Source organism: Cervus elaphus, chromosome 9 (genome assembly GCF_910594005.1).
Source record: "Cervus elaphus chromosome 9, mCerEla1.1, whole genome shotgun sequence".
NCBI classification, from domain to species: Eukaryota; Metazoa; Chordata; class Mammalia; order Artiodactyla; family Cervidae; genus Cervus; species Cervus elaphus.
Window position 1 is genome coordinate 92,619,621 of NC_057823.1, and position 18,811 is coordinate 92,638,431.

At 41.4% G+C, this 18,811-nt stretch overlaps 1 protein-coding gene across 1 annotated transcript in view; it reads right to left on the bottom strand.

Moving 5' to 3' along the window:
* Nucleotides 1–14,448: 14,448 nt before the first annotated feature.
* The window catches only part of LOC122700824 (protein enabled-like), a 133,566-nt gene continuing 129,203 nt past the window's right edge, over nucleotides 14,449–18,811 (bottom strand). The window contains exons 8-9 of the mRNA XM_043913857.1: nucleotides 14,939–14,988; nucleotides 14,449–14,768 (exon numbers count right to left, since the gene is read on the bottom strand). The gene's annotated coding sequence lies outside the window, so the exon portion shown is untranslated. The remainder of the gene's footprint in view (nucleotides 14,769–14,938; nucleotides 14,989–18,811) is intronic.

Consider the following 18,811-nt stretch of genomic DNA (forward strand, 5'->3'; position numbering starts at 1 on the left):
GGAGGAGTTAGAAGCACAAATAGATGGTATCATTTCTTGGTATTGTTTACCGGCTACTGTCACTCTGAGTGTGGACCCAGTTAAGAAATAAGACCCAAGGATCACACCAATGTAAATTAAAACGTCAGTTTTAGGACTTCCCTGATGGTTCAGTGAATAAGAATCCACCTGCCAGTGATACATACAACGTATATTATCACATATTTGGGTGGGAATATGAACAGATGCACCCCAATGTTCATTGCAGCACTACTTATAATAGCCAAGACATGGAAAGAACCTAAATGTTCATTAACAGAGGAATGGACAAAAGATGTGGTACATACACACAATGGAATACTATGCAGCCATCAAAATAACGAAATAATGCCATTTGCCACAACATGGCTGCAACTAGAGATTCTCATGTGAAATGAAGTCAGTCAGAAAAAGACCAGTATCATATGACATCACTTCTATGTGGAATCTAAAATATGGTACAAGTGAACTTATTTACAAAACAGAAGCCGACTCACTGACATAGAAAACAAACATGTTTGTTTGGGAGAGTAGAAGGGATAAATTAAGAATTTGAAATTAGCAGATTCAAACTACTATATAAAAAATAGATATACAACAAGGTCTTACTGTATAGCACAGGGGATTTTATTCAATATCTTGTAATAATGTACAGTTGAAAATATTATAAATATGTACTTATATACATATATATATGTGTGTGTGTGTGTATATATATATGCATGCACATGTGCTAAATCGCTTCAGTCATGTCCAGCTCTTTGCGGCCCTATGGACTGTAGCCCTCCAGGCTTCTCTGTCCATAGGATTCTCCAGACAAGAATATTGGAGTGGGCTGCAATGCTCTTCTCCAGGGGATCTTCCCAATCCAGGGACTGAACCTGCATCTCCTCCCTATCCTGCCTTAGTAGGCAGGTGATTTACTACTAGCACCACCTGGGAAGCCCATATATATCTGATCCACATTTCTGTATGCCAAAAACTAACACAACATTTTAAATCAACTATACTTCAATAAAAAAATAGAATACAGAATTGAGTTTCCTAGAAAGATTAAAAACAGACTTACCATGTATGTGTTATTTGCTCAGTCATACCCAACTCTTTGAGACTCCATGGACTGTAGCCCACCAGGCCCCTCTGTCCTTGGGATTCTCCAGGCAAGAATACTGGAATGGGTTGCCATTTCCTTCCCTAGGGGATCTTCCCAACCCAGGGATCAAACCCGAATCTCCTGCATTGCAGGCGGATTCTTTACTATCTGAGCCACCAGGGAATTCCAATTATCACATGATCTAGCAATTCCACTATATATCCAGATGAAATAAAATAGAGATATGCACCCTCATGTTCATTGTAGTTTTGTTTATAATAACCAAGACATGGAAACAATGTGTCTATCAACAGAGGAATGAATAAAGAAAATATTACACACAGAGAGGAATATTATTCAGCCATAAAAAAGAAATCCTGCTATTTGTAATAATACAGACGGACCTTTAGGGCATTATGTTGAATGAAATAAGTTAGACAAGGAAGACAAATGCTATATGATCTCACTTATTTGTGGAATCTAAAAAACCCACATACATAGAAACAGAGAACAGATTGGTGGTTGCCCCAGGTGGGTTTGGAGGTGGGAAAATTGAGTAAAGATGGCCAAAAGGTACAAATTTCCAATTATAAGATAACTTCTGGGGATATATTATGCAACATGGTAGCTATTGTTAATAATACTGTATTATATATTTGAAAGTTGCTAAGAGAATAGCTCTTCAAAATTCTCATCACAAGAAAAAAATTGTAACAAGTGAAGGATGTTAACTCATTGTGCTAATCATTTAACAATATATACATTTATCAAATAATTACGCTGTACATCTTAAACTTATACAATGTAATGTTATATAGAAATTAACTTGAATTTAAATTTTAGACTCTTACAAAGGTAGTAAAGGATCACTGTGCAGAATACCAGTAACAAATGAAAAGAAAATTAAAATCACCTATAATTTCCCTTGACCTTTGTGTATATTTGGGTATAGAGCCTTCCTGCCTTTGTATGAGGTGGCCTGTCTGAGAAAGGCTTCAATCAGGTTGCATATGTGCTCAGTCGCTAAGTCGCCAGATTTTCCAGGCAAGAATACTGGAGCAGGTTGCCATTTCCTCCTCCGGGGAATCGTCCCTACCAAGGATCAAACCTACGTCTCCTGTGTCTCCTCCAGTGGCAGGTGGGTTCTTTACCACCGGGCCATCTGGAAAGCCCCTTATATGGTTATTACTGTGACATTTCTGAGAGAGTTGGAAGACAAGATCCGTCAGAGAGACAGGGCTCAAGGCACAGAGAAGGAAGCTAGCAGGCAGTTCTTGCAGCCACAGGTGCACCAGTTCCCAACACTTGCCTTCCAGAAGCCAGGTCTCAGCTTGGCACAATCAGCACCCAGCTCCCTCCCGCTCTGGTCCACCCGTGTATCTGACTAAGGGTGCTCCCTGTCCCTGGCACCTGAAGTCAGAAAGCTGCCTCATCCATCACAGTCCATTCCGTTTCCAAAGCTTCATACCTGTGCCCCTGCTTGTTTGGCCATTCCTCTTTCACTCTCCAGGCACTGGGCTGCTGGTGATTGCCTGGTTTGGGATCGCTTCCTCATTTGGATGTCTGGAATTAGAGGTTCCCTTTTTCTTAAATGTCTACCTGGCTCCCAGCTTGCTGCTTGCTCTGATCCTCATTTTTGTTGTTTGTTTTCATGGATAATTCTAACACCTGGCTTTCACAACTAGGACATCCCCATGCCAGCCTGCTGATCTCTCAACATCAGGTTTTACCCAGAGTCTAACCACACCTACCATCTATGAGGCCTCTTATCCCGACCTGGATTTCACAGTCCTCCTGTTCATTCAATGTCTGCAATCAATAGCTATCAATATCCCTAGGTTTACACCAGTCTCTTTTCCACTTCTACCATTAGCCTGGTTAGAAACTGGGGATCAAAGACATTTCCCAGCCCTTCTATCTTATATGGTAATTTGTTCTTATTGAGAAGTACTATCTGTTGCTTTTCACCAGGAGAAGTTAGAACACCACTGCCCACTGTATCTTGGTATCTAAGTCACCAAGGAAAAGGCAACGCAGCTGGGCATCGGAAGCAACAACACTTGACTCACACAAAGGAGAGACAGAGCATCATCGGCTTCGGTAGTTGGCGCTGGTCCCACAAGGCCAGCAGTCACGGCAGAGCATGATCAGCAGCCATGGCGCCGCTGGCCTGCATGAACCCCTCTTGTGCTGCTGAACGAAGGGCCCCATCCTCTATGGGGAGAGACGCAGTGGTGAGGTTGGCCGGGTACCACATGGCACACACGCTTAAGCAGAACAAGGGAGCACATACTGAGTGTGAACAGGAAGAAATGTGCCCCACGAAGCGGCCAGTCCAGCACAGGCTGCGGGGACTCCATCTCTCTCGGGAAGGAAGTTTCCAGGCCCAAGGTCGCTCTTACGAGGATGAATGAGGTCCACAGGAGAATGCCTTTCCCAACAGCTCTACTTTCAGACTTACTCTACTTAGAAATATATAATTTGTATTGTCTCTAAATGTGTTATCATTCTCTTCCAGCAATATAAATGTAGCTCAGTGAGTCGAATCTTTTTATAAGATACGGATTTAAAGAATATCTTTTCTGAATTTGTTTCCAGCTCCAACTCCATCTTACAGATTCATTTAAGCTTGCCTGAGGCCATACCTTCTCCTTTTCCTGAAAACAGACCATCAGCTTGCCATGAAACGGTAACCCAAGTAGACTGTCACTTATAAGATTATAAACACTAAATTACAGAAACCTTATTGGACAAATTAGAGAGACTAGAATCAGAATGACTACACTAGAATCAAATCAATCAAGTTACAATTACTGATGAAAAATTAGCTGTGAAAAAATGTTCAAATCAGTGCCCACATTTAGAATTTGATGAAACTATCTATACATTTTCTAGAAAGAACTTGAAAAGTCAGTCCCTGAGCCCCCACCATAACTGTTCAATGCCATTGCTATATAGCAATGAAGAACTCCTCTGTTGGGCATTTCTAATTATAAGCAGGTAGGCAGACAATGCATATAAACTGCCCTCCCCTCTCTGAGACATGCTCTCGTCCAGATAGCGAGGGAGACTGGACCACAGATCTGAATTCAAGTGGAGGAAGGGCGACGAGTCTCGAATTCCTTCACGGTGCAAATGTTCAGATTCAGGTGGCTTTGGGATGTTTACCAAAGATCTTAAGAAACCTGGAAAAGATAATTAAACCACTGGAATGCACTCTGTTTTAAATTCAATTTTGAAATCATTTCTTGGAACGGCACTAGATAGGAGGAGCACCTTCGAACCTGCAGTATACAAGCACATATAATTAGGTGAGGACCAGAATTGTTCAGGCCATAGCAGAATAAGTGAATAATATGATTTGACTAACTTGACGCATGACTTAGTAAAGCCTTGGTCCCCAAGACATCACCAGCAGTGTAACCACCTCTAGGATGGTTACAAGTCAGCAAGCATCTAAAAACACAAGTTTCTGAAACCAGTGAAGAATCAGAGATCTTGCAGTCTAGCAGGAGATTAATTTGTCCTCAGGCACTTTTGAATTGGGGCTTCCCTGGTGGCTCAGAGAGTAAAGATTCTGCCTGCAATGCAGGAGACCTGGGTTCGATCCCTGGGTCATGAAGACCCCCTGGAGAAGGCAATGGATACCCACTCCAGTATTCTTGCCTGGAGAATCCCATGGACAGAGAAGCCTGGCGGGCTACAATCTATGGGGTCGCAAACAGTGAGACATGACTTAGTGACAAATACTTGAATCACACTATTGAATCAAGCTGAAGAAGGACCTCAGTTGAGGCCCTGTTTATCACTCCGGCAGTGTTCTTTAAATGCAAAGCCCATGACCCAAGAGACAGTTGGAGTGGAGCTGCAGAAAATCCTGTGGTCTTCCTGGCCAGGAAAGTGGCCCTTGTCCCCTGACCTAACACCGGCCTCACAATATTCACTCACAGAGGAGGGACTGATTTACAAAAGAGGCTTTTCTTTGTCTCACACACACACACACACACACACACACACTCACACACACACACACTCACACGCACAAAATAGATCTGCTTTTCTTTCACCCTGTTCAAATGTGTGGGATTTCGTAGCACAGTACTAGACCAGCTCAATACCTGATTGAAATAACTCAAGAGGAGGATACAGAGGGAAGACTGAATTCAGAATGCTCTGTGAAAATACATCTGTTTCATATGAGACACACAATCTGTCTCATTCCAACCTGCATTTCTGGGTCACTTGAGACATTTAAACTGCACTTATAATTAACAGCTATTTTTAAACAGCGAAAAAATAGAGCACTGGTAAGGTACAAAAGCATTAAAATTGCCCCAGTTTCGCTTTTCAATAGGACACACCACCGCAATATGCTTCAAGATCAAAGAGAGCTCAGAAAAAGAGAGAGAGAGAAAGAGAGAGACAGGCCGATCAGTGGGGATAAATTGTTCCCATTATGATGGTGTAAGAATAGGGTTCTTTCAATTGAAACAATTTAATAACCACATTCATTACATTGGTGTCCACTTGGTTTTATCTGAGCAGTTTTTGCATAACTGGGGAGCAAGTTCAATTGAGCTTATTCTCTAGAAATTAAGATGTGCAGGGTTTGACATTCAGAAATTAAGCACTAATAGTCGCCCAAGCAGTTGTCTGGAGATTCCCCCTGGATGTAGTGAGATCTGCCTGCCACTAATTATGGCAAATGCAAATGCATTCTCTAAAAGACCTGCCCCACATTTTCATTAGCTCATTTAAAGGCAGTTAAGGTTATATTAGGGTGATGATGGGATAGCAGAGTCTCCTCTTTGGAATATGTTTATAGAATCACTTTGCAAAGCATCACTTGCCTAGCATAAGTATAGCACTGCCATCTGTAAACTTGCTTTTCCCTCAGCTATCAACAGAGGAAATCTTTCAGAGCACTCTTCTAATATTCTGTGAGATCAAGACAACCAAACAGAATCGCCACGAACACTGGAAGTGCTGATTTGATGAACAAGGGAATCATTGATTTAGGAGGGGAAAAAAAAAAATCACTAGTTTTCCAGGGTTAGCTTCAGCTTTGGATATCTATATGCTAGGAAAAGCGGTGGAGTTTTTGCCAACCAGCTTTCCTGAGAATGGTTACATTTGCCAGTTCTCAACTGCACTATGGAGCATAATGTGTCATTTGAAGTGTAGTTTATCCTAAAGTGCTATTTTAAAAAAAGATATTAGGAACAGAGCTGTAGAAATGCATACAGAAGAAAATCCAGGGTTTACGTGTGATGTATGAGACATACACAATCCATTCCTGTTTGCTACCCTCGCTAGGATCTAAATCATGCAGAGGAAAATTTAGACGACATGTCCCAGTGTACACTAAATCCTTCTTTGTTTTCCTAGCGCTGCCAAACAAGTGGAGAGTAAAAAGAATTGTCGAAACATATATTGGGTGGCAACTTTGTAATAGCTGCACTTCTTCTTTCCTTCTTTTTTCCAGAAGACAAAGTGTATAAGCTGAGCAGTTACCCTTACCTCTACAAAAGCTTTTAAATAATGGCTTTTCCAGGAGCAAGTGCACTTCCCTCACTAGACCATTTCCCCAGATGGGATTTGCAATATAAAGCCACCATAGATTGGTTTATTGAGGAAAGAAGATAGACTTGTCCAAATCACTGGGAAGATAAATAAGCTATAGAGATCAATAAATAAAAGCTAGGCAGGAAAAAAAAAATCAAACTCCGGCATTCCAGACCAATTAAGATGTTATTTACTGCCCATGTGATTGTAACTTCGATGCTTGCCTTCCTCGTTTTCACACCATAGGCATTTGTTTTGCTGAGAGAAAGATATATAACTGATGTGTAAATAGAAAATGATATAGATAGATTTTATGTCCCATAAAACTGTTAATCTGTGCTCCACATTAAATATAAAGTACATTTTTTATTTAGACACTGCACTGGTATAATTAAAATAAAGTATGCTAGCTTTATTTTTTCAGTAAGTCATTTTCAACCATAGAGATCAAATAACAGTGCAACAGCAGCATGAAATGTGGTTATAATAGCCTGAGACCACATTTCCTGAAACTAAAACATTGGCGATAATAGTGTGAAGGTACAAATTAAATGCAAATAAAACAGATTCCCTATTGTTGCTAATCCCTGGATTGGGTTTCAGTGGGGGAAATTTAGCTGTAATGGTTAACCTCTTTGTACAGTAATCATTGATACGTGAGCAGTTACACTTTGAGACCATTGATGGAAACTAACAGTGAAGGATTTAAGGAGACTACCTGTCCATCTTTCAGGAAGAGAATGGAAGTGGCCTGGGGCAAATCAAATAAAAATATACTGCCCAGACTGCCTCCAGGACACTTATGGCACTTGGCAAGCACTCATTGACTTGTTTCCTAATTGATGTACGTTTTTGTGGCAACCTACCTTCTTTTGCCAGCAGAAGCTCTTTTTGATTTCAGAGGTGTGTGTGTCAGCATGTCTTAGCCATATCCCGTTTTCTACGCTGACTGTTCTGAAAACATCTCAGAAAATAACACAATGGGACTTATATCATTGGCGTGTGTTACAATATATGGTTTTCCTACACTGAAATAAGCCTACGTGCCATGGAGATCAAATGTGGATGGTGTATACAGGCATTTTTCAAAGTTGAAAATATGACTTAAAGTGAACTTAACAGAATCACCTTTTCCCCTCGCCCAGTTTCATACAGACCTTGCTACGGGTGTTCAGAACAGTCACTGAATAATTGGTTTCTTGAGATTCTCAAGTGCACTGACATGAGTAGCTCTTCTGATGAGATCTGGCCTTTTTCTAAACAAGTGACTAACTCATATTTTGGAGATTTCTGGTAAATAACCTCTTTCTAGTCTTTTATAAGATGGCATTTGTCTCATAATTCTATAATGTGCATCTCTCAACTTTCAGGGCAGTTTTGGGCATGTAAGCAAAACAAATAACTTTTTTCCCTCACTTTGAAACATCATCAGAGACTACCATAAAGGTTTCTGCAGTCTCTTCCTTACATTGAAGCCTTACATGTCTGAAAGAGTCAAGAACTACATTTTCGCAAGGTAATCCAAACTTCATCCTTTTCCCTTCTTTTCCAAAATTAAGTGTTATGTGTAAGGGGCACACAAATTGATGTGCTGGAGTACAAAGAAACCATTAGAGGATCTGCTTTTATTTATCTCTATATATATATTAAAAAGAAATGGAAGATACTACTAGTATATACACTATTAATATAGATACTATTGTAGTTTAGAAGGAAATGTGTATATAATGAGGTGCATAGTCAAAAACTTTAAACTATTTTTGTGCATGATTTTTAGAGCTTAGAGGCTACCAGGCTGGTGATTGCTATTAAAATTTCAAATATTAATATGAGAAAGAATTCTGAAACTTCAAGTGGTAAGCGGACTACTGGCCTGCTCCCTCTTCAAGAATTTCTAGGTCCTTTTCTCCAGAACCTGTGAATATGATACCTGTGTGACAGAAGAGACATGGCAGATGCCACCTAGGGTATGGGTCTTGAGGTAGGAAGAGCATCCATCCTGGATTACCCAAGGGGGTCCAATCTAATCACATGAATCCTCAAAGGAAGAGGAGGACATTTTTCTGACTGTGGTGAAAGAGAGAGAGATGTGACAATGGAATGGGATTAGACAGGTGCGACGTGAGAAGAATTCGACTCAGCATTGCTAGTCTTATAAAACCGGAGGAAGGGGCCACAAGCCAAGGAAGGCAGGCCGTCTCTGGAAGCTAGGAAAGGCAAAGACAGAGAGTCCCCCCTAGAGACTCCAGAAGGAATGCAGCTCTGTCAGCAAGTGATTTTAGCCCAAGGAGACTGATGACCTATTGAACCGCAAGATAATAAATTTGTGCTGTTTTCCTTGTGGCAATGTGTGATGGCAGCAGTGAGAAATTTACACACTCCCTCTGCCCTGATTCTGAATATTAAGACACATCTCAGTATTTCACCAAGTAGATTCAAGTTGCAATCACTTAAACATTTTTTGATCAGCAACTCCTATTTGTTCCCCTAGTGTCCATCACTAGTGTCCATCACTAGGGGAACAACTAGCAGCAAAGCTGATGAGATATTGTTTGCAAAAATGGAAACAGGATAAAAACAAGCTATTTGGCCAAGAAAAGGTGAGAGTTTTCAGATATGATTTTTGCCCATTATCAGAACATCATCTATGCAGTGCCACCAAATATCAAAAGAGAAGTTTTAAAAGTTGCATTTGCAATAAGTTGCATTTTCCCCAAATCTAAGGCACTGAGAAAAATGTTAAACTCATCCCTCAATATTTGAACTTCAGAAGGTAAGATTTCCAGGAATAACAGTAACATGCTGGAAACATTAGTGTGCCAGCATGAAATAATATCATTCTGTAGGGGGTAATAAAGGCATAAATTATGTCAAATTGTATTTGGTTCATGTATGTTAGTGTGCTTCTTATGGGCAGATACAGCTAACAGGCAAAGAACACCTGCCTCTCTCTCTCAGAAAATTAAAGTCGTGTGCACAAACATCAGTCTAAGGAATTAGGGGACCGTTTGTGGCAAAATGAAAATGTGCCATGTTATAGATACACCTCCTGAAGATATGACATATCTCTTGTCACAGCAGAACATAATTTTTCTGCTGGTCTTGGTCATCCTAGAAGGAACTATTAAGCCATTGACATTACAAGTGGTGGCTCCTACTCCCAGTAGGTAATATAATACACTAAATGAACTTGCTGCTAAGCCATCTAGTGCTCCATTATGGATTCTAGCCATTAATTGGTTTGGGGGTCATCGGCCGTCTCAGTGAATGTGAGGACTCTATCCTTTAAGCAAAATGTTCAAGCATCTCCTATTGAAGTGGGCCAGATTCAAATGATATGTATCATTATACACATGCCAGTGTCCATGGGTATGGGTTTTCCTGCACTTATTTAGGATGAGAAAAGTCTATTTTGTAAAGTTTAAAGAATGCAACTGCAGATGCCACCACATACCAAAGTTGTTTAAAAGTCTGGAAAAAAAATGTGGCATGGGGAAAATGCAAAACTCTATTAGCTCTATTGGAGCTAAAAGCACTAAGGGGGGAAAGCTGCTTTTTTCTTTCTTTGCCCCTGTCTGCAGATGCATATAGATGACACTGCAAACGGAACCATCTCTTTTGCTACAACCTGGGTAATAATGTGCTCAGTTAATCTATACAACATAGAGTCATCCTCTCAAAAAGTAATTTACTTCTTTAAAAACTGGAAGGAAAATAAATATGGTGCCGTAAAATTGTTGAGTAGAGGAATCTATCTGGACATTTCACAAAACATTTCATTATGCTGACAATTCCCAGAAGTGCTCTCAAGAGTGCTTTAAGCTGAGGATTACTGCACTGGAGCTGATGGACTTTTTTTTGTAGCCCCTTTAAAAGGCAGTGAACCGTTTTTCTATTTTATTTAAATAATGCCCCTTAAAATGGATTTTTAGAGGTATAATAACTCCTTAAGAGTCAGTTATGCTAAACAGTTTCTCTTGATAGAAATGTTGTAAAACTCGTTAACTGCACAATTTCAGATGCCGGCTTGGTGAACACTAACTGACATGTGAATGACCACAGTTTGTAAAATAAATTGCAATAGTTGTTGTATCACACGGCTTGCACTGCACAAGCTGGAGGCCGCAAGGGGCTCCAACCTGACAGAAAATTACTTCAAGATGAATGAAAAGTGCTTGTTTCTCTTTATTAGTTTTTAGAGAACAATGAAAACGTTGGATTGTTTACAGAGGGCTGATTAAATGTGGTCAGTGGGGCCACGTCCCTACTGCTAACTGCTGGCCTCCCCCTCCCCCGGCCCCCCACCCACAGACTCACACCGCACACCCCTCCACGGCCCGCCCCCAGCCTGCGCTCCCTGCCACACGCATCTCCTTACGGGCTATTATGGTCACACATCTGTGTGTGGAGTGTGTTCATTCTCACATTCCACTGCTGCCCAGCGCTGCGGAGGCCTTTGAGAGGCACAAACACTGTCGTCAAGCCCTAACAAGCAGGTCATGCAGTTTGCTGGTCACTCTGGCAGAGAATGGCCCAGGATGAATCGCTTCAGCTTCAAATAATGCCCAGGTCCACACTGGAATACATATGTATTTCTTTCATTGTGCAGCACTACAAAAAGGCACGACATTTCGCGTTTTCAGGCTTGGATTTAAAAAAGTATGTATATGCGCCTAGGCTTAGATACCACAAAATAGCCTGTTTGTTGTATTTACTTCGGATAACTACTGTCTCATGGCTAAAGGGAAAGGCATGAAGTACTTTAATTGGTCATTTGTGGTTTAAGTCCCATTTATGTTTTACCAGAAAGCACAGTGAGAGGAAAGGCACTGGCTACTATTTTAGCTGACCGCTTGGTGTACTTAAAGCGGTGGTCAAAACCAGGGCATTTAGGAGGATGTTGCGGGGAAAGACTCTCACTTTGTATTTCCACAAAGTAAACAGCCCTTGATGAAAAGAAATATGAGAACTCATTAATAAGCATATGCCAAGCAGGAAGGAAAGTCCTTTTAAGCAGACCAAGCTAAATGAATCAGATCCAGAAGATGTTGTGGTAAAGTAAAAAAATTAAGGAAAAGCAAATCACTGTCATTTCAGCTCAACCAACAGTCCCCTTCCTCACTCCTGAACTCTCCCTCCCTCTCTCTCTCTCACACACACACACACACATCGGGGAAATCAACAGTAATCGGCAGCAGTTCTAATGCTATTTGTGGCATTCTGTCACAATACAGAGCACACACCCCTAATGTGCAAGCAGGTTCTCTTCCCTCTGGGCAGAACGTGCATTCGGAGCCTATTATGTGTATAAACAATGGCATATGTAATTACCTTTCTAGGGTGGCAATTATTTCTCAGCATCAACAACCAGACTTAAAACATGCTCCCCCAAAAGACATTTGGGGATCAATTCTGGGTCAATTATGTCAGGCTTTGATTTATCTCATGGTGTCAGGCTATGTTAAAAAAAAGAAAAAAAAACAAGAAAAGAAAGTTTACCAAGGAAAAAGGATTATGAGGTAAAGGCTAAAGGTTTGACTCAAACTGGTTTGTTTCCAACTTTGCTTTCTGCCAGTTGCTCTGCCCTCCCCCATTCTCCAAACAGTGATTCGCTGGGTTTTGTCTGTTAGACAGTTTGCTGTTGAGGAATACTTAATGCAATGAATCTAGACTATAACCAGATTTGAAGTGCCCCACCCCCCCACAATGCCCAGGCAGTGGGAGTTTCCCCTGGGATGCAGCAGAGGGTAGGGGTTAATAGTTCAGGCTCTGGAATCTAAGAGATCTGGAGCTAGATCCCATGACTTAAGATACATGTCTCTGCAATGGATAATGCCCACTTCAAGTGGTCGTTGTGTGGTTTAAATGAGATAATTAAGTAAGAGGATATGTGAAAAGCACTGAGCTCCGCACCTGGCACATCATGAGGCCCCAGTGAATAGAGGGATTGCTCTTCCATTGGTGGACAAGCCAGAGGAGGAGAAGCAGAACAGCCCTGCCCACCCCCACCCACCCAGTGCAGACTGGGGCGAGGGTCAGGGGATGCAGAGAGGAGGTCGGTACCTGGACTGGTGAGCCCTAGACACCAGTTAAGAGACCAGAGGACTAGATGGTAAACAAAGCATCCAGCGGGTTTGGACTCATTCTAAGTACACTGACTGTAAACTACAAACCAACAGAGGTGCATCCTCTGTTAGCAAGACCCCGCTGTCCTTTACAGAGCTTCACAAGTCACAGGTGAAAAAAAACCTACGTTACATGCCTTGATCACCATATATTCACTGAACATGTATCTATGCACCAGGCCCTGTTCTAGGCACAAGGAATACACAGGTGGTCCCTCGAGAAGATCTCCCAGAACAGTAAATAAACATCTACAGTCTAGTACCATACAAGTTCACAACTCAGACTTCCTGGAAATTCGTTTACACAAACTGAAAGTGACACATCAAATACCAGTATCACCATCAGGAGTTCAGGGGTGCGACAAGGCTTGTATTAAGGATGAATCATATAATTAGAGTCATTGGTCAGATTAGGTTTACTCCTTACTGAGGAACCAAATAAAAGTTTTTAGAAATTAAATAAAGAAGAATGACTTGAGAATTCTCATCAAATTTTTTAGGGAGTGATAGAATGCTCCATTAAAAGAACACTTTAAATCCATTTTACAGGGAGCAACACTGTTTATTAAATAGAGAGAAACAGCACTTACACAATTCATTCGACACACAGCACACAATGCTATTGATGGCACGTATTGGCAGCTTAATTAAGAAGTCTGTTGATGATGCTGGAGAAAAAAAAAGCTGGCACATTTTCAATTCAGATGTGGACGTTACTCAAGACAAAGACATGTCTATTGCTGGCTCATACATACTAAAATGTGTCACAGACACTGTGTGTCTACAGTCACATTAGCATCTTAACACTGGAAAAATCATGACCTATTCCCAGGTCAGAAATAACTTTTTGGAAAAGTTATATAGTCATCCAGCTTATGGAATACAGACAACAACACAATGAATACTGAAATAGCCAAATTCTTATACAGAGCCTTTGCTTGGGTCTGTTTTGCACTTTCCTTGCCCTTTCTTGGGTCCATGAGCAGCACCCACAAGTTTGAACCGAACCTTTCCCTTCTGTATGCTAATAACGCACTCAGAATGGCAGGCCCCAAGGGCATGGGAGGCAGAGGCCTATAGAGACAACAGGTATAATTCACCTCTCAGCTCCCCAAGAAATGTACGAACACAATACATTTCTCCAATATACAGTCTACACCTAAGGGGGGAAAGGGACTCATTCGAATTTACTCCAACTATAATGTATTAATACTTCTAAAGTCTACTGAATGTATATTAAATCAATAAATTGGGTCCTAACTATCAGACGACCAAAAAAAAAAAAAAAAATGGAATTAAGATGCCCTGAGTTACCCACAGTAAGAGTTTTGTTTCGTATTAAAGAAATTTAGGGCTTCCCTTGTGGCTCAGCTGGTAAAGAATCTGCCTGCAATGTGGGAGACCTGGGTTTGATTCCTGGGTTGGGAAGATCCCCTGGAGAAGGGAAAGGCTACCACTCCAGTATTGCTTCCTATTTTAGGGACATACTTAGGAGCAGAAAACAACCCCCCAAAAAGCCGTGTCTTGAAACTAATTGTAAACACATTCAAGGCAGGGACCACATCTTATTTGTCTCCCTCATTTTCCATCCCCTATTCTGTACAGTGATTCACACATAGTAAGCACTCAATTAAGTTGAAAAGGCAATGAATGTTTCAATTCACTTTAATTTGGAGGGGTTGCATTGATTTAAGAAACAGCTGAGACAAAAAGGATAGTTCAGCCTTTCCTGATTCCTGGCTGGTGAAGCACACAGTCTTGAAAAATTCCTTTGCCAAAGCTTGCATTACTCTGGCATCATTAACTGCTGGCCACTTAATGTCTTGATCTGTTTCCATTTTTTTGCTGATGATAACAAGAAGACTCTCCAACAGTTGTCTTTCCGACAAGAAAATATGAAAGGTGATTTAAAGCCGGTATCCGGTGAAACAGGTCTTTGGTCCACCTCCACCCTACAGACAGTACACCTGTGAACAAAACAGAAACAAATTATTAATCTAAGCCTTTCAAAGAACAACTTTTCAGAAGTACAATGGTTGGTCTTTTGCTGATTGCTGAAATTACTTAGTTCAACATTTCAAAAACACAGCCAGGATCTTTCAGGGTGATAATGTTGTTTAAAGTTTTATTTCCTTACCTTAAATAATGACTTTGAAATCCATGCCACCCCCAGGTGCAGATCCAAGCCTAATAAAATCAGAAATACCACATATTTGTGCATTTTGAAAACAAAGATTCCCTACCCAAGTAAAGATTCTGCGTGTTTTTCTTTGCCTTGATAAACGGCAATAAAACCTCTCCTGAGGTTCGGAGCCCTACCCCTCCGTGAAGAGTGCATTCCCATCTGTGTCCCAAGGGAAGCACCAAAGTGTTTGGCTGGGACACAACAGCTACACAAAGAGAAGCCCCTTGTGAAGCAACGCGGGCAGGCAGGAACACACTTTCTTCAGCAAAGCTCTGAACTGACCAGGTGGGTGGAAGCAGAACGCACGGACACGTCAAGCATCAGCTCTACGGCAGAGGCTGGGTGAGAACAGCCTGGGAGGATGCAGGTAGGTCCCGCCTTAGGCTTCTCAATCATACCCATGCCCATGTATATGAGCAACACAATCTTACACCCGAAAAGAAAGACATCTTTGCAAGAAATGTTCTTACTCACTTACATGCTCAGACACGACTGTTGCTCTGAGATGTCCCACTGCAGTGGGATAGAAAGCCGACCCACACGCAAGTAAGCTTAGCCTTAACACACGCAATTTGTTAACTATTTTATTTATTTGGGTTTCTAAAAATTGGCCAAAAGTAATCGCACATGTGTTTAAAACACACTTCAGCTCATGCACAAAAATGTCATACTACATGAGCATTTAAAATCCACCAAGAGTCATTTCAGGTCCTTCCTTCTCTGTTACATCAAACTTGTCACTGAAGCCTGTTACTTCTTAATCTGAAATGTCTCTTGCAGACCCCTTTTCTTCTGAATTGCTACTAAAACTCCCCTGCGTTGATAGGCTTGTTCTCCTCTGCCTGGACCATGACAGCCTCCTGGCTGTGCCTCTGTCTCCTCTGCTGCCGTCTCAAATCCTTCTGAGTGATGCTTCTTCCACTGGGCCTCCACGTCAGCCATTCATTGCAAGATCCCTGAGTTAAGGCCCTGAAATCTCCACCTAAGAGGTTCAGCATCATATTTGAAATGGGTGACCAATAAAGACCTACTTTACAGCACAGGGAACGCTGCTCAATGTCATGTGGCAGCCTGGATAGGAGGGGAGTTTGGAGGAGCATGGATACAGGTATATGCATGGCTGAGTCCCTTCGGTGTTCACCTGAAACTCTCACAACACTGTTAATCAGCTATACCCTAATACAAAATAAAAAGTTAAAAAAAAAAAAAGAGGTTTAGCATAGCTATGACCTCAGCCCCTCAACAGGTAGGCAAAAGAGAAGCAACTCAGTCCTCTGTGGCCACAAATGCTCTGAACTGCACTGAGTTCCCTCTAAACTGCTACATCATCATTTTTCCTTTGGCTTCCCTACCAACCCGACATACTGGCCCAATCTTCAGAACTGCTTCTGCACTAGCTTTCCCATTTCCAACAAGGCTTTGTGCCTTTCCCAGAACTCAAAATCTCCTTGATGAAGACCCTGATACAACTTTCCCCAGATTCTACTGCAGGACTCCAGTTGCTGGCTGGGATTCAGCTGTGAATAGACTGCCCACTGCCATGATACCACCATTCCTGACTCTTTTATCTCACCTGCTATCTACCCTCTAGTTGCCCAAATCTCCTGCTGAATTGGCTTTCCTCAGATCTAGAACCTTTCCTGAAACCATCCCAAGACCATCACATCCTCCTGGTCTCTGAGGACTGAACTGCTAGCTAACCCTAGTGAAGCCAGGCTCGCAGACCCTCACACACCTCATCCTCACTTCCTCCTGCTTCCTGGCAACCTGTGTTACTGAGGTCCTGCATAGGAACCCCCTTTTCCTAGCCTAGACAAATTCTAACACTAAAATGTTTTTACAATATTTATCTTTTATTCATTCATTCGTCACTTGCCAATTTATCTTCACTTCATTCCATTAAAAATGAGGTTGACAGTTTTAAAAAAGAAAGGAAAAAAATAAAAAACCTTACATGATTACCCCTGCCTGATTTTTGAAGTATTCAACTTTCCTGTTTCACTTCATTTCCTAGTCTCCAACATGAAGTCTGTGCTTCAGATATACAAGTCTACTGACCTCTAAGCTCATTCTGAGTCTTTGTTCACCCCTTCTTTTCTTCCTTCTTAATTAGCTCCTTTCCTCTTCTCACTAGTAGCATGATCTAAGAAGCCTTCCCCAAGAAACAAATCCACATTGACTTATCCCTTATCTGGATTCCTCTGGAATGATCAATATCACACAGTTTAAGTGCTTGGTTTTCACTACATGTTTCATATACATTAGCTTCCCAGACTGTTAGTCTTTGAGAACTGGGATAAAGGCCGTGTCTTAAGAGTTGTGATGGAGCCTCCACAGTACTTGATGTTGACCTTCTAACAGGAGAACAAAGCTCTGCTTCCATCTCCTTTACCCCTAGTCCACTTCCCAGCCCCAGAGCCAAGGAGAGAAAGAGACAAGGTAACTGAATCAAGTTACTGGGTTCAACTAAACTTCACAGAGGGTGGAGCTTTTGCTATATTGAGAAGAACACAAAGTTCTAACCTGCAGGCTTCTGTGGTTTCTTTGCAGTTACCTTTTAGGATTCTCACTCTGGACTGCTTCTCTCTACTTCCATGCGGACGATGAGGCAAAACAGGTCACTTCAGATGTGCTCCCCAACTACCACCTCCACCCACCTAGATAACACCCAGGCCAGAATAATTAGACCAGCTCTAACTTAAATTTTCCCTTTCTTTTTTCCTTCTGCCTCATCTAGCCACTAGTGAAACAGGATCTAAAGAGCTGGACCCAGGAGAAAGGGACCAATGAGGACTATCTGTGTGCAAGACACAGTATTTCCAGGCAGCTCCCCATGGATAGCTGAGCTCATCAGAAACTGCATTAGGTTTGGGAGAGAGGTGAGGGCCGGTGGTAGGGCAGCACCCAGGTAACAAAGAAGAAGACCTGTGTATGCACTGAAGGTCTAACCTATCATCATCTCCTCCCACCACCTGTAGCCCCAGGAGGTACCCGGATAAAAGTCTGTGGGTCCATCTCACGTAACTGCTAAACAAAGTATATGCTGAATAAATACTCATTAGTTGATTTTTCTATAGTAAATATCTAAAGTTTATCAGAAGAGACCAGGAATTTTAGGAAAGCTTGAAGTTCTGGGTCAGAGTTGTTTATGATATATGTATGAAATACCTGCCTCACTCAAAAGTTTAAGGTAATTTTATTTCTATAAAGCCATTTCTCAACAAATACCACTCTTACAACATAGACCTCTGTGTGGGATCTTTGTGAGGGTAAGAATGCAAGCAAGATAAATTCTGAGGGTTTTGCAAGGCTTTCTGCCAAAAACCAAAGCAACTGGCCTTGTTCTATTGTAAAATTTTGAATTAATACCTACAGATGACCAAGTGCCACTGTAGAATCATGTAATATTCATGATATCTCATGTATTTTGAACATTTAAATATATCATGCACAGTATATATATATATACATACATACAACCTTGATAAACTACTTGGAAAGAAATGGAAAATGGATGCAAAGTCATGAGATCATTGGTCACTTGTCCAACTCTGAAACAATGATCTCAATTATCATATGATACAGAGACTGTCAATTTGTCCTGTAATATCCATTCTCCCTTTTTCCCCTTTATTAATAGAACCTCTGAATTTTGAGAGGTCTATGACCATAAAGATTATATTTGCAAGTCTTCTTGGTAGTTAGGTATGGCTTGTAGGATGTGAGTAGAAGTTAGGGGTGCAACATCTAAGGAATGCCTTTAAAGCAAATGCTTATAAAAATATTCAGACATATGAATGAGGCTCACACCGAGGGTTAGCAGAA